The following is a 15,128-nucleotide window of genomic DNA, read 5'->3' on the forward strand; positions in this document are numbered from 1 at the left end:
ATTTCCCCCACCCACTTTTGGAGTTGGAAAGGTCTTCCAAGCCCGCTAACCCTCCCCATTCACGTGGGCCTCCCCTGAGTCTAATACTCCTGGGCGCCGTTATTAATAAACTGATGGCTGTGCAGTTCCCCTTGTGGTATCCGCCAGTACTTTCTAACGGGAACACCAGGTAACATCCGCTGGGCTTGTCTGCCAGAGACCAGTCGCTGCGACCGGTGTCACCGCCACGACTCACAGTGGGCCACCGGCCGCAGTGAGTTCCCCCTCATGCACCTGGTCGCCTTAGCTCAGGAATCCCCAGTTAAACTATCAATGCGCCTTCTAACCCTTTCACTCCGTCCTCAACAGGCACACAGGCCCTCCGGCTGACAACCGGTGGCGTGATGACTTGCGTTGCAGCCTTCCCCCGCTGGAGCTCCTCCTGGCTGTTTGCAGCTTACATGGGCTCCTCTGCAGGAGGGCCAGCTGACCTGGCAGCGGCGTGCCGAAAGAGGTCTTCCCTTGACCGTTCTGTTCCATAACTGGGGCCCCCCTCGTCCCATTTGGGAGGGGGACGTTTTGGGCCCCGAAGGCTTCCTTCTTTAGCGAAACCCACCTCAGCACTCCCCCGCCCACCCCCCACCGCTGTTCAATTGCAACCCATCCCCTGCAGAGCATCCTTTAGGTTGTACACCATCACCCTTACCCCCACTTCGGATAAGTGAACTTTGTCCTCCCCGAAGCAACCCGGAGTTTTCAGGCTAATCAAGGCATGCTTGACCCATTGAAAGCCCCTGCTGATTAAGAATTTTCCCATTTTGACATTCAGTTTTCGCCTCGATTCCTCAATGCCACCCTGGGAATGCGCCCCCCTCCACGTTTGCCTGGGTATGATCTCTGACCATGCCACTATTGTGTCCCGGAAACTGTTCCCAATTTGGGTGAGCCCTGCCCTCATCCCCTCCAATAGCCCCCTTCTCCCCCTGGCCACCAGGTCGTTGCCCCCCAGGTGTATCACTATTATGTCCGGGAGGCCATAGCGCCTTCTGCAATCGTCTAGCACCCCCCACAATTCGTCCCATCTCATCCCTCCTCTGGATACCCAGTGCATTTGCGTCCGCGCGAAACCCATGTGCATATCATTGTATTCCTTTTCCACACCCCTGGCTGCCCGTGCCACGAATGAGTGGCCGATGACCCATACCGACTTGCGACCTGTGGAGAGAGAATGATGCGGGTTGGTGAATTGTTGCGTCCTTGCCCCGCCCCATGCTGCGCAGCCCCCCCCTTTCCCCCTTCTCCTGCTAACCTACATGCTTTCCGGTCTTATGTAGAGTTTGTACTTGTCTGATTGCCACCTTCCAATCCTTTTTATGCTCGCCTCCCCCAGTCCTTCCTGGAATGCTGTGGTGGCCGCCCCTATACGGAAAGAGTGAGGCGTGTAACGCCCGGTGATGCCCCCAATGCCTGCCAGAGCCAAAGCCATTACTTTCCTGAATTGGAATTGAGTGAGGGGGGAGCCCTCCTCGTGTAGGAACACGTAACCAGGGCCCCCTTTACGGGCCCTCAAGAATGCACCCATGGACATGACAGGGCAATGTTCCTCTACCCCCAAACCGCCCAACACCAGGTTTCTTCCAACGCCCCGCTGGTCCGTTTTCGAGCTCCTTATCCTCACCCTCAGTTCTCCCTCCAAGATGCTTATATCGCTCCTCAGCAAAGCTTTGAATTCCCGATCCTGCTTAGAGCGGGCGATCAATTCGCTGGGGCGTAGGGCACCGAAAAAGGCTAAAGTGAAGCAAGCTCTGAAGAGAGTACTCTCATACTGGGAGTAGCATATTAAGTTGACCCGGGAGAGCATCAGCTTCAACAGCTCGAAATGGATAGGGCGTCTATCGTCCCTGTTGGGGGTTTTCTCCCTGTCCCATCCTCTCAAAGCCGCCCTGACTAGGAAGCCCTTGGTTGGGTCGCTGCCGCCCCCCAACTGACTATGGAAGGCGATAGCGTATAAGTGCCCTGAGAGCCAAGCTTTTGACTTGTGGTTCCTCCTGGCCCATAATACGAATTTATGAACCTTGTCCTCCCCGCGGCCGTTGTCCCCGTCCCCCGTGATCCTCAAAAATGTCTCAAAACCCCTGTTGTATCTTTCCTTTGACCCCCCTGAAAGTGCCCTGGCTGCTAGTGCCCTCATACCCGTTTCCAGGTCACTAGGCTCCACCACTCGCTGTTGAACGGTACCATGTCCTTGTCCGCCCCTGGATGTGCTTTCCGGAATCGACCCATCTGTGAACGAGAAAGTGCATCCGCAGCAATGTTAAGGACACCAGGGATGTGGCGCGCCCCCAACTCAGAGTTAATCCTCAGCCCTGTGCTCACCAGGTGGCGCAGCAGGCTCAGGGTGGCTGGACAGTGGGCCACCTGTGTATTTATGCCCACCACCACCGCCATGTTGTCTGACCATATAGTTAAGCGCTTGTTGGCTAGTTCCCCTGGCCAGAGGTGCAGGGCCACTATAATAGGAAATAGTTCCAGTACGTTGATGTTTCTGCACCAACCCTTCTTGCTCCAAGCGCTTGGCCAATCCGCCCTGCACCATTGGGCCCCCAGAATCACCCCAAACCCATGCCTGCCGCTTGCGTCCGTGAATAGCTGAAGCTCGTTGCATGAAACCCAGGGAGACCTCCATAAACGCACCCCATTAAAGTCCCCTAAAAAACCCTTCCACATGCGTAAATCATCTTTTATCCCTGCGTCCAGACGAATCCTGTGCCAACCTTTCGAGCCCTGACCTGCCGCTGCTGATAGCCGCCTGGCGAACACCCGCCCTGACGGGATAACCCTTCCTGCAAAATTCAACCTACCAATCAGGGACTGTATATCCCTCAAAGAGACCTTATGACTGCTCAACACTGTGTCTATGTGAGTAATGCATTCAACTACCTTCGCCCGAGGCAGCCTGCATAACCCCTCCCTGGTGTCGATCTCTATGCCCAGGTAGGTCAGGCGGGTGCAGGGGCCTTCTGTCTTTCCTGGGGCCAAAGGAACCCCCAATTCTGTGGCCAAACCGATGAAACTATTTAATAAGGAGCTGCAAATGTCTGTCCCCCGATCCCCAATGAACAAGAAATCATCCAAATAATGGGTCTTGACCCCCCTGCTCTCCAACCTGTGTACTGCCCATTCCAGGAATGTACTGAATGTTTCGAAGTAAGCACATGATATGCTGCATCCCATCGGCATGCATTTGTCCACATAGATACCACCCTCGAACTGGAACCCCAGCAGGTGAAAACTATCTGGGTGGACTGGGAGCAGTCTGAATGCCGCCTCAATGTCCACTTTGGCAAGCAGAGCACCTCTCCCCAACCTTCTGGCCCCTTCCACCGCTTGGTCAAAGGACGCATAAGACACTGCGCATGCCTTGTCATCCAGCCAGTCGTTCACCGAGTTGCCCTTGGGGTGCGATAGGTTGTGTATTAAGCGGTATTTGCCTTGTTCTTTCTTGGGAACCACCCCCAGGGGTGACACTATGAGGTTGTCCAATGGGGGGAGCGCGTACGGGCCTGCCACCCTACCCAAGCCTAGCTCTTTCATTATCTTCCCCCGCACCACCTCAGGGTTAGCCCTGGCTGACTTTGAGTTTTCTGCTGAGCGTGGCATCAGTGGCCCTTCATAAGGGATTGCAAAACCCCCGGTGAAACCTTTTAATAAAATGTTCCTCTCCCTTTCGGCGGGGTATCGAGCTAACCAGGGCAGGAGTTTAGGTAGTACAATGGGTGATGGCCCTTTTTGGGCGAGGTCCTTATCCCTTCCGGCCATGTAACCCTTTGTCCCTTTTATGGTGATCCCACCCCCCAATAACGGGTTCCTCCCCTGACCTCTAACCCTTAGTGTGTGGCCGCCACCCCATGGCATGCCCCTCCATTGACCTTTATTACCATAGTGCCGAGGCCCCCGTGCGCCGATGATTGGGTAATCGTTGTGCTCCCGCAAGTCAGATGAAGCACGAGCTGCGTTACCTTAAAAGAGATACATTTTATTAGCGTGCAAGATGGCATTACAGGTTAATCACTTGCAGTCTTGCGGCTGCTCAATTATTTACATGTTGGGTCCCCTTCCTTCTTTGTGAGGCCAAGTATTCGTGCCATGCCCCAGTGACCTGCAAAATTTTGCGGCGTGTGCCAAGCTGCCACAAGATGAACACTCATGCCTAAAACGGCAGTTGGGCAACCAATTGCAATGCCCTTCGTTAAAGTTTCTGCATGGGTGAGGGGAGCGCGACGACACCTGTGTGCCCGACCCCCCTCTTCCTCCTCTGAAATTCCCTGGCTGTGGGTTCAGCATCCCCCTCCCCCCACCATACCCCGCGGCGAACTCTGCCTGCGGAAGTTCCTTATGCTCAGACCTTGGTGTGGCTGGAGAAGCCTGCTGGGCTGGGCACGTGATATCAAAAGCTTGCCCTGCAATGTTGGGACCCCTTGTAATAAAACTGTCTGCTGCAACCGGCCTTGGATCCAACCAGTCCTCCACCAATTTGTGCTCCCATTTTAGCTTGGGGTCAATCTCCATTCTTTTCCTAAACCTCTGGTCCCTCAAAAGCCAAACTGTGCCTCCCCACTTCCTGTGTTCCTCAATCACGCACTGGCTATAATTGTACAGCGCAGGTCCCTGCTCGGGCTTAAATCGTACTATGATTTGCGCCAGGATTCTGAAACCGGCCACCCAATTTTGCAGATTCTCCTCCGGCCTCACCCTCTTCCTTGCCTTCACCACTTCTCTGTTCCCACTAGCCTGCAGAGTGTCGTAACCTTTGGTTTCGTGTTCTAATAGTGAAAAGGTGTCTATGAACCTTCCATTAGCAATCTCCTTCTGCACACTGTCCGGTATGTGCCAACATAGGTAATTGTTTTCCGTTATTGCCGGGAGCCCTTCAGCAGCTCCACCAGGAGTGGGGGTGAGCTCTACTGGGTGCTCGGACTTAGCTGTTCCCACCGGCCTTATCCCTTCGCCCCGCTCAGCCCCTGCGCCAACTTTTCTTGCAGTGGTTTTTTCCCCTGCTGCCCAAACCTTGCTAGGGCCTGTCGCCCCATTTTCCTTGGTTGCCTCCTTACCCTGAGCCAAGGCATTCCCCCCACGCAATACCTCCATTATGATGTCCATTTTAGCCCCCCAGTCCAACTCACCCTCCAAGGCGCGTCCCCTTGCCAGGGGAGCCCCCAACCGCCTGCTTGGCCCAGCATCGTCCTGAGCCTCGCAAATAGAGCCAGTAAGCCCTGCTCTGTGGAGGCGATCCCCCGCTGGTGATGTTGAAGCCTCCCTGTCTCTTCCTTCCGCCACTAAAGCAGACAGTGCGGCCAAATCTTCCTCCAGCTCCTTCTTGGTCTTTCTGCCCCTGGGGCACCCACTCATTTTGGCTTGTCTCTTGCGGGAGCTTATTGACTCGCCCAACCCCGATGAAGACTGTGAGTCGGAGCTGTTGTTAGGAGATGGGGAAATGCTTGCTTGGGTGGTAATCGTTTTGCCCGACGGCTGGGGGCCACCCATCTTGATCATCGCCGCTTCCCACCCAATGGACTTTGCAAGCACTGAGAATGTAGCCCAAGCCTCGGCGTTGTAAATTTTAATGGTTGAACCTATGCATTTCGAGCACTGTGAACTGTAACTGTTATACAGATTTGCATTTGTGTTACTCTATTAGAGCTGTTGTCCATCAACGCCTTTTTTTGTTCTTACTTATGTTATACTGAACATCCGTGGGTGCCCTTTTCCTATGAATAATAGAGAACACTGTCTGTTCTAGTTTTGTTTCACTCATGTACGACTTGTTGGATTATGAAGATTAAAATCCAAAAGTTAGCTCTTATGTTTGGGTTCTGAGTGTTCCATTTACTTTGCTACTTGTAGTTACAATTCATTGTTATTAACGCTGCAAAATTGTGTAATTACATTTACCTTTGTAAACCAAAGTAAGCTAGGCGGTGTTTGTACACCGTAGAATTTACGCCTTTTTGGGCGCCAAATGTTTAAATTAATTTTGATTTAAAATAGAGGGATGGTATGTCCCTTTTGAGTGCATCTAGGCTTGCTGTGTAGCAATACACATCTGGACACAAATCTCACGGGAAATACCTGCGCTAATACAATTAATAACTATGAGAGACCAACAGAGTTGTTTAAAGACGCCTGTTCCAAACTCCTTCTAAAGCCTTATGGACAATACTAGACAAAAAAGGAACAAACTGTCTCTCCCCTCTTCAAACTCTACCCCTACTCCCACATCGTCTGTGGACCAAATAAGGACCGAGTCTAAGGTTTTGAAAAACAAATGCAACAAAATACAATTTTATTAAAGAGAAAACACACAATGCAGTTATCTAAAAATAAAATCAACACATCTTAAAAAGGTGTAAAAATAGTGCACTCTTACTAAAACATCAAATACAAAACCACAATAGCAGTTCTAAATCCGTTTCTAAATAAAATATTAAAAAACTGATAAAAAACAACACCAACCTACCTAGGTTTCACCTATACACCCAAGAAGCTCCTGCCTATACAAATCTAAACAGAGCAACACAAAAAATAAATCCCTGGTGTATAGGTATGCTTTGGTAGGTAGCACCTCCAAACAACCACTTTTCTTAGTTTGTTGGAGGTATGTTATTAATCACCTATCTGTTAATTGTCTACCCTTTGAAACTGCTGCTGGGGTGACTGTAATCACTGAATTGGTCAATGAACCACACCTTACAGTTAAAGGTACCCATATGCCCAACATGTTTCATTCAAATACATTTGAAACAAATTGCATGAACTTCATCAGGGGATCCAAAACAAAATCCACTATACAGAATAGAAAAACATAAACAAAGACACGTTGTTTGAATTGTCTGAGAAGGTGAGGTATGTCTCCATGTTTTGGTGCTTCCAAGTAACTGAAGGCCTTTAGTACAAGACAACACTCTGAAAAAAGAAGGGGAGGGGAGATAGAACCAAAGCAACACACAAGGAGAAAAAGAGAAAATGGACCTGAGTTAGTGCCCGACATTGTATGAAACAGCAAGTTATGCAGCATTTCACAGTGCACTGTCAGACAGTGTATGAAGCAGCAAGTTATACAGCATCTCACAGTGCACTGCCAGACAGTGTATGAAGTAGCAAGCTATACCAGCATCTCACAGTGCACTGCCAGACAGTGTATATGCAGAAGCTGGATGATGCCGTTTTTCCAGATCATTTATTAGAAGGCCAGGTTCCCACTGATGATTATCACGGCTGTCCCCCTAAAATAGCCCAAATCCATGTATGAATATGTCAGCTTGCACCTTGTTTCAAATGTGCCTGAACTTGCTTGCTCGGGTTTATAGCTCAACTTAAGTACTCACCACTCACATGGGCCAACCTGCACTTTGCAACTTTGTGTCCCCGGCAGGGCAGACTCATACTTTCATCCTTCCAACTTCAATAAATTGAGCACCATTAATTATGGTAATAATAACACCTGCTATTATAGAGCTTAGAAGTGCGTTGAATATGATATGAAGCACTATGTTAGAGCACACATGGTCATCCAAATGCGCATGTTTGCAGATCTGCAGCAAAGTATGGAGCAATCGCTTGAATGTGCCCTGTGAGTCAACTAGATACATGTGTACTGCAGCCCACTGTTCAGCCGTCAGTCACTAAAGTCAGAAGCATTTTGAGCCATATCCATAGCTAATGACTGCTCAGGGACCAGCAGTTAACTCGGGTTAATGCTCTTTTCAGAGCAATGAAAGATTAAATGATTTATGCTTCTCAAAGGTGCATTATGTAACGAATAAATTGACCTGTGTATGCCGAGCCTGTTGGAGGTCGCCAAGTGAGGCGGGGGGGGGGGGCGGTCTGTTGATTTTGGGTGCTAGATGTAGCCAAAAGCAGGGGCCTGAACAAAGAGGATAACTTGTATGAGTGTGGAGGCTTACGTTTAAGACAGACATTACCTCATGTCTGCACGTGGTCACCCATGCCCTTTTAATATCTGTGATAAGTGTGATTGAATCAAAAATAGAATTCTTGAAATCTCAAAAGATGTTATAGCTAAACAAATTGTTTGATATTTCACCTCGATGAAAAACCAGGCCTTTTGAACAATTGGCTTTGTATTCAAAGGGGTGATGCCTATTCAGCCAGACAGTCTTACGCCATTCTGCGTCTCAGAATTCCTTTCACACAGTCTTTCCAGTACATCCTCTGCCCCTTTTCCTTTACGCAAGTAAGCAATAAAGTAACCAATATTGACAGGCGTTTTATGGGTGCAATGGGGCCAATTGCCTCAGAGTTCTATGAAATATGCTGTGCTTTCAATAGGGCTCTCCTTATATTCCAAATCAAGAACCCTTGAGGAGCCTTGAAGCGGAATGAACCCATGACTCCCTCACACTCAGCCTAATAAAGTTGGCCTTTAATCTCCACTGTTTAAAGCCAATAAACCGATAGCGTGGCGTCATATACTTTCACATCTGGGACTAATTGCATCATTAACTCTCAGGGGTTCAAATGCAGCCATTCCCTGAGGAGCCGAACGCTTATACTGCTGGAGCGGGTCCATGTAATTTACTTAAAGAATTTAGATTTAATAATGTGTCAAGTTTAGTTGGTTTAAAATTGGGCCCTGGGAGCCCGTGAAATTCACAAAAATAGCATTTCTTTTAACGAGACGACCTGGCATAAGAGTACTGCCAGGCGTAATGAGTTCGTCCATTGAACGTAGTTTGTAGCAAACCGGGTATATGCCATTTTCATTCTGGCTGATTGTACTCGATGTCGTTCAGAATGTCCTTATTCTAAACCTAAGCATCTTAATATTCTATATTGTTAGATGGTGTCTGTTGTAACCTAGGCACGTCACTGCAATGGTGCCTGCAGTCACATGTTGATATTGAAGTGATCACAGCACGTCACCCACAGGGACGGCGTGTAAATAATGATAACAGCAAGCTGCTTCTCGCTCGCCAGTTACTTTACCCTCTATCTGACTCCTGTGTGTCTTTGTGCTACAGACTACATAGTACGGCCTGGCCTCCCCGGATCCCATATCAACTGGCGATGAGGGACTCGAGTTTCCCTTCCTCCCCAGTTCACACACTGTCTGGCTCCTATTCAGAAGTTCCCGATGCAGGGTAATAATCCCTAGTGCGCAGTCGGCCTCACCGATGCGTGCTTCCTGTGGAGGTGCTACAGCTCTCCGAGCCGCCGGGGACCCCGCCTGGCATGCGCTAATCCTGCACGTGGCTGGCCTTCCTGGTGCATGGCGGAGCTTCCAGTGAAGGTGGCGCAACAGAGTGGTGTGGCTCTCCGAGCCGTCGGGCTCCCCGCCTGATGGATGCCCAGTCAGTGTCCTCATGGAGTGCCTGGGGTGGGCGCTTGCCACCGGTGCTCACGCGGGATCAGGCCTTTGCAACAAAACAAATGAAGAAAAGGAGCAACCAGACAGACAGCCCTCCCGACCGCAGCACAGTGCTGCAATCAACGGAAAACTCAGAGAGGCCGGATGCGCAACGTCCTGTTTGCATTGGGCATGTTGTCATCAGCCTGGACGAAATAAACGAATAAGAGACTCCTGCCAGGAGCCAGAGGGCCATCCCGGCAGAGCAGCTGGGCGCTGCCAGCTTGGAAGGAGATGGTGGGTGGCCACTGATGCTGCTAAGAAGAGAACATTACAAAACATATAATAGAGACAAGAGGGTATTTTTAATGACCAAACCAAACTACCCCTCTCCTCGATACTTACACTACTCAAAAGTGTTTGGGTGGTCATATGTTATTCTAAGTCTACACTCGATTGACTAACTTCTAGTTCCTCTTTTAAGGAGAGAATGTCTGTATTACAAGCATTACCAAGATTTCAACATCCAGTCCGTTCAGTTTTTTAATAAGAAATGTTTTAATTCTTTCAATAAACATTTTCAGAAGTACAATTCATATATTTACCACATTTGAGGAATACGTTGACTTTCGATCTGTAGTGCACATCAGAATTTTTCTCAGCTTTTTTTAAAACCAATATTATTCTATATTATTCTATAGTTATATCAATGTTTCATTTCTTCTTTTATTCCATGCATTCACACTTTTTACATTCTCTCCATTCTACCCAACATGTTTCATTCCTATCTTACGTTCTCAAAAAACCCATTTAACAGGAAATTTTTCACGGGAGCACTACCCGCTTTTCTACAATCCCTATTCTTCCGTTTTTACAATCAATACATTTGACTGAATGTTCTGCAATTCTTTTTCAGAAGCTTGTTTCATTTGTACGAGTTTGCATGGATCGAATGTTCTGTGCTTCTATTTTTCATTTATTTAACTTCTGTAATATAGTTTGGTCAATATGTGTTACCTGTAATGACATTTTTGCATGGTTTAAATTAACCGTTTATCAGGGACATAGTTTTTGTACCACTCATAAGATTCATTTAATTTCAGAGAGAATAATGGTAAGGAGCGAAAACCCAGGTCACCAAACTGCTGGGGCTCTGTCCCCGCTTGCCGCGGCTCTCAGTCAGAGAGAGCTTGTGCAGTTTGGTTGGGAAAAGACCACAAGGGGGCCCTTGGGGAAGGGGACGACACCACTGCCCTGGGACAGACCCTGGGAGAGAAGGCCACACCAAAGTTCCCACCTTTGCCCTGAGACACACCCTGCGGGTCCAACTCCACACCACTATCTGGGGAAATGCCCTGAAAGGTAGAAGTGCCCTGAAAGGGGGAAAGGCCACCAAGGGGGTCCATGCCAGAAGTGCACACTACTGTCCGGGGCAAACCCTGTAAGCATAACTGTCCATAGGGTGTGGCTCCCGTGCCGTAGCCCTCAGTCACAAGGGTGCTCGTGAGTTGGGGTCCCATTGGAGGACAGGTTCGAAGGACCTAGGTGCAGCAGGGGCCCATCATGCATCAGGGTTCCACGTTCACCAACAATGGCAAAGGGACCGATGCCCAAGTAGCTGGACTCATGACCCCAGGACTTCTCAATTTCCAGACACTGAGCCCCAGCCCAAGGAGTACAGTGCATCCCGTGGGCAAGTCGCTCCATACCCACGCAGTGCCAGAGTTCGAAGTTAAAGGAAATCCAGCGACCTTGGGCCCAAGTTGGGCACAATGGCTGGAGAGGCTGGACATGTTTTTTGAAGTGGCCAAAGTGACTGAGGGAGCCAAAGAGAAGACATTCTGTCTGTTTGATGCCGGGAGTGAGATTCATTAGCTGTACAGGGTGCTGCCCCCATGTGGTGGGCCCTATCAAGATGCAGGAAGGGTGCTGTCAAACTGCTTTGCACCAATGGTCAACATTGATCACAAAAAGATTCAGCTCCGGCAGGCTGCTCAGGGACCTGCTGAGACAATTGGCATGTTCTACACCAGGCAGCGCCAGTTAGCAGCGACGTGCATGTTTTGTCAATGAAGAGTAGGAGGGTGTCTAGTCAAAGGATCGACACCAAAGGGTCGACAGGTAAAAGGATCGATTTTTTTTTTTATTATATATTTTTATTAGGTTTTCGTTTAGGGAAAAAACGTGGTTTTTAGCACAAAAAGGGGGTTTGGGGGACCCCCCCAAAAAAAAAAAAATGTGAAAAAAAAAAATTAGATCCTTTGACCTGTCTACCCTTTGGTGTCGATCCTTTGACCTGTCGACCCTTTAGATTCGATCCTTTGACTGGCAACCGAGTGGGAGTTATGAGGCCAGGTAATAAAAAAATGCTGGTCCAACAAGCTGCGCACCCAGATGCTGAACAAGGCTGGAATTCCTCTTGTGATTATCATAGAGCTAGCGAGAGCTCAAGATCTTGCTGAGGCCTGATCGAACCAGATGGAGGTGGCCATGAAGGGTATGCAAGTGGAGGAGGTACACGTTATCTGACCCCAGAGTAAGAAGGCTGCTCCAGTGAAAGGGGCTGGGAGTGGAGTCATGCCAAAGAGAGGCAAGGAAGAGGAACCCCAGAGAATGTGTGAGTTTTGTGGAGGCCGGTTGGTGCATGTGACGCCGTGCCCAGTGGTAGGATGGCAGTGTGGCAGGTGCCACAAGGCAGGGCACTATTCCAATTTCAGCAAGGCCTCCTGGACGTCAATCACCACACCCAATGCGGCTAAGCCATGGAGAAACAGGTGAGCTGAAGTAGCTGCCCACATTGCACTCATCACAGAAGACACCAACTGGCCAGAAGAGGACGGAGGAGGGGAGCGCAAGAACGAGGGTGAGTTTGCGACCCTAGTTGAGCATGACTAGGAAGAGCTGTTCTTCCGGACAGCAGTGGTGCAAAAACCACTGGCAATTTACGCAGGGATAGCAGGGCACAAAAGACTGAAGAAAAGGGCAAAGAGGTCCCACCGATGCCAGCGCAAGAACGCAAGCAGACAAGGCTAGCAGTGTAGATGAACTCTGAATCTACGTATTGTTGTGTCATGAAAAGTTGTGTTCATGGTTTTGTGTTTTTACCCTTGGCATGGTATGTCGTAACCTAGGCATGTCTCTGCAACGGTGCGTGCCGTCAGAAGTTGATATTGAAGTGATCACAGCACATCACCCACAGGGACAGCTGTGATCACGTGTGTGTAAGCAATAAAAGAGACGAGTGGATTCTCGCTCGTCCGTTACTTTACCCTCTTTCGGACTCCTGCAGACCCTTTGTGCTACAGACCCTAGAGTAGGGCCCAGCTCCCCCGCCGCCCCCCCCCCCCCCCCGGAGCCCATAACAATGTTTATTTCACAGAAGGTTATTTTATCGAAGATGCTTGAAAATCTTAAAGAAAGTGGACCAGATTCTCAAAATCTTGTTTGGCTCAAGTGAGAAGATGCGCTGAAAGACCAATTCTCAAAGGGCATCTGAATGAGTGCTTCTTAATTGCATCGATGCAGATAACCTTTTCCCCACTTTACACATTTGCACAAATCAGGGGCTGTTTCTGCGCATTTAAAAGTGCATCCCGAAAATGGGATAAACTTTTAAGTCCGCAGAAATGATGGGCTTCTGGCACAGGGGTAGAAGTAAACCATGCCAATGTACTTTCTGACCTGCCATGATTTGTTTTTGAAGTGTGACCGTCGTGGTTTAAACTGTGGCTGTCACAATACGATTGCTGTCTCCCAAACGGGGATGGAAATGCTTTTTCATTTTCCTGAGCATTAATGGCCTGTCTCTGTGAAATGCGCTCCCAGCAAAAACGCGGTTGCTGGGAGCCTGCCATACATTAGTGTTGGGAGCGTGCTTCCGACACTAGTCTATGCTGGGGGATACACAGCACATCTTTGTGCTACGTCACCTATTTGAATAAGATGACCTGAGCATTTCACAAATGAAATAAGCAAATGTTCTGTGATCGTTTTATTTGTTCTCATTTAAGAGAATCTGGCCAAGTGGGATTAAAAAATGAATACAAAGTTGGCAGCAAATCTGATCTGATCGAATCATCGGAAAAATGTAGATTGCCTACATATGCTGGAATCCCCCATCATTTACATTAAATTCTATTCAATGGTACGCTCATTAAGGAAGGAGTGAGTGTGTGAGTGAAGTTGCTCTTGGGGAGAAAGGATGGAAGGAAAGGTACCCTGTCTCTGTTAACAGTTAACAGCATGGGCACAAGCAAAACAAAGATGTTAATTGAGTAGTTGTGAAAGTAGATCTTAGCACACCTACTGTATGTATTTGAATGCATTGATGATATGGTATTTTGACAACAAATATGTATAGAGATACATGCAGTAGCGGGTGAATTCTCATGAACATATGCTTTACAATCAAACTTTGGATCAATGGCCAATGAACCAGGTGATTATAGGGAAAGTATGGGACATCTACTGGAAAGATAAAACAGTGAATCAGGCAAAGAGAGAATTTACAGGCAGATGCCAGCATATCTATTGTGAAGTTCAAAGAGAGGGGGCTAGTCAAGCACACACTGGGATTGTGTTGGTGACTCTTCCAGATGTAAGAGATGGCGTTTCAGTGCTGACATAAATGTCGGTGTGCTGGTGGTGTTTTTGATATCTGGGGATAGTGTGTTACTCTGAATGGGTGAGCAAGTGTTAGAGTGCTGTTGAAGAGGACTGGGAGATTGATATCCGTGAGGGAGCTGGAGGCGGGGCAGGGAGAAGGATAGAGGCAAGGGGAATAGGTGTTGGAGCATTTTGTTCAGGGAGTTAAATGATGTTGTTCTTACTGAGTTTAGCTGACAAGACAGCTGTGTGCCACCCAGGACTCGATGGCTCAGAATAGTTTAAGATCCATGTGGAACGGGCTGGGTTAAACTAAGACAGGAAAAGAGAAGGAGAGTTGAGTGCCATTGTCAAAGAGGAGGTAGTAGTACCCAAAAGAGGGAATCAGCTTCCCGAGGGAGGAAGATTGGAGGGTAAAGAGTGGTGGGACAAGGGTAGAGTCTTGGTGAACTCCTACGAGGAGAGAGGTGGATTACCGTGTCCATGTTCCATGAGATGGAGAATGAAAACAAGACTGGTAAGGGGCAATCCATGCAAGTGCTGGGACTTGGATTCCAAAGTTATAGAGTAGCGGCCGCACCTGTTCAAAACTGTGCGCTGTCCCCCGTCAGCAGCTTCTGCACCCCTGAAAAACGATGCGTGGCACTGTTTTCGTAATGGCTGCACCTCTGCAAAACTGAACGAGGTCCCCATAAGTAACGTCTCCACCCCTGCTTAACTGTGCACTGTCCTCTGTAAGCAATGCTTGCACCCTTTCAAAACTGCATGCGGCACTGCGTGACTAATGGCTGAACCCCAGCAAAACTGCTGAGGTTCCACGTAAGTAACGACTGCACCCCTCCTAAACTGTGTGGTGTCCTCTGTAAGCAACATCTGCACCCCTGCAAAACTAAGTGTGGTGCCCCGTAAGTAATGATTGCACCTGTGTGAAACTGTGTGCTGTACCCCATAAATCACGGCTGCACCCTGGCGAAACTGCGGACAACCCCCCCTACTCCCAAGGCACCCAAACTGCTGGCACATACCCCTAAGTTATAGCAGCCCCGTCAAGTCCTGCTTCACCCACCAGCCCTCTCACCTCCACCACTACCTCAGGAAGTCACCTGACAGTACACCCCCCTTTGCACACTCCCCTGACCTCTGCCACCACCCCAGGCAGCCCTCTCTAGTCCTGACA

Source organism: Ambystoma mexicanum, chromosome 5q (assembly GCF_040938575.1).
Source record: "Ambystoma mexicanum isolate Mex_15411 chromosome 5q, UKY_AmexF1_1, whole genome shotgun sequence".
Lineage (NCBI taxonomy): Eukaryota > Metazoa > Chordata > Amphibia > Caudata > Ambystomatidae > Ambystoma > Ambystoma mexicanum.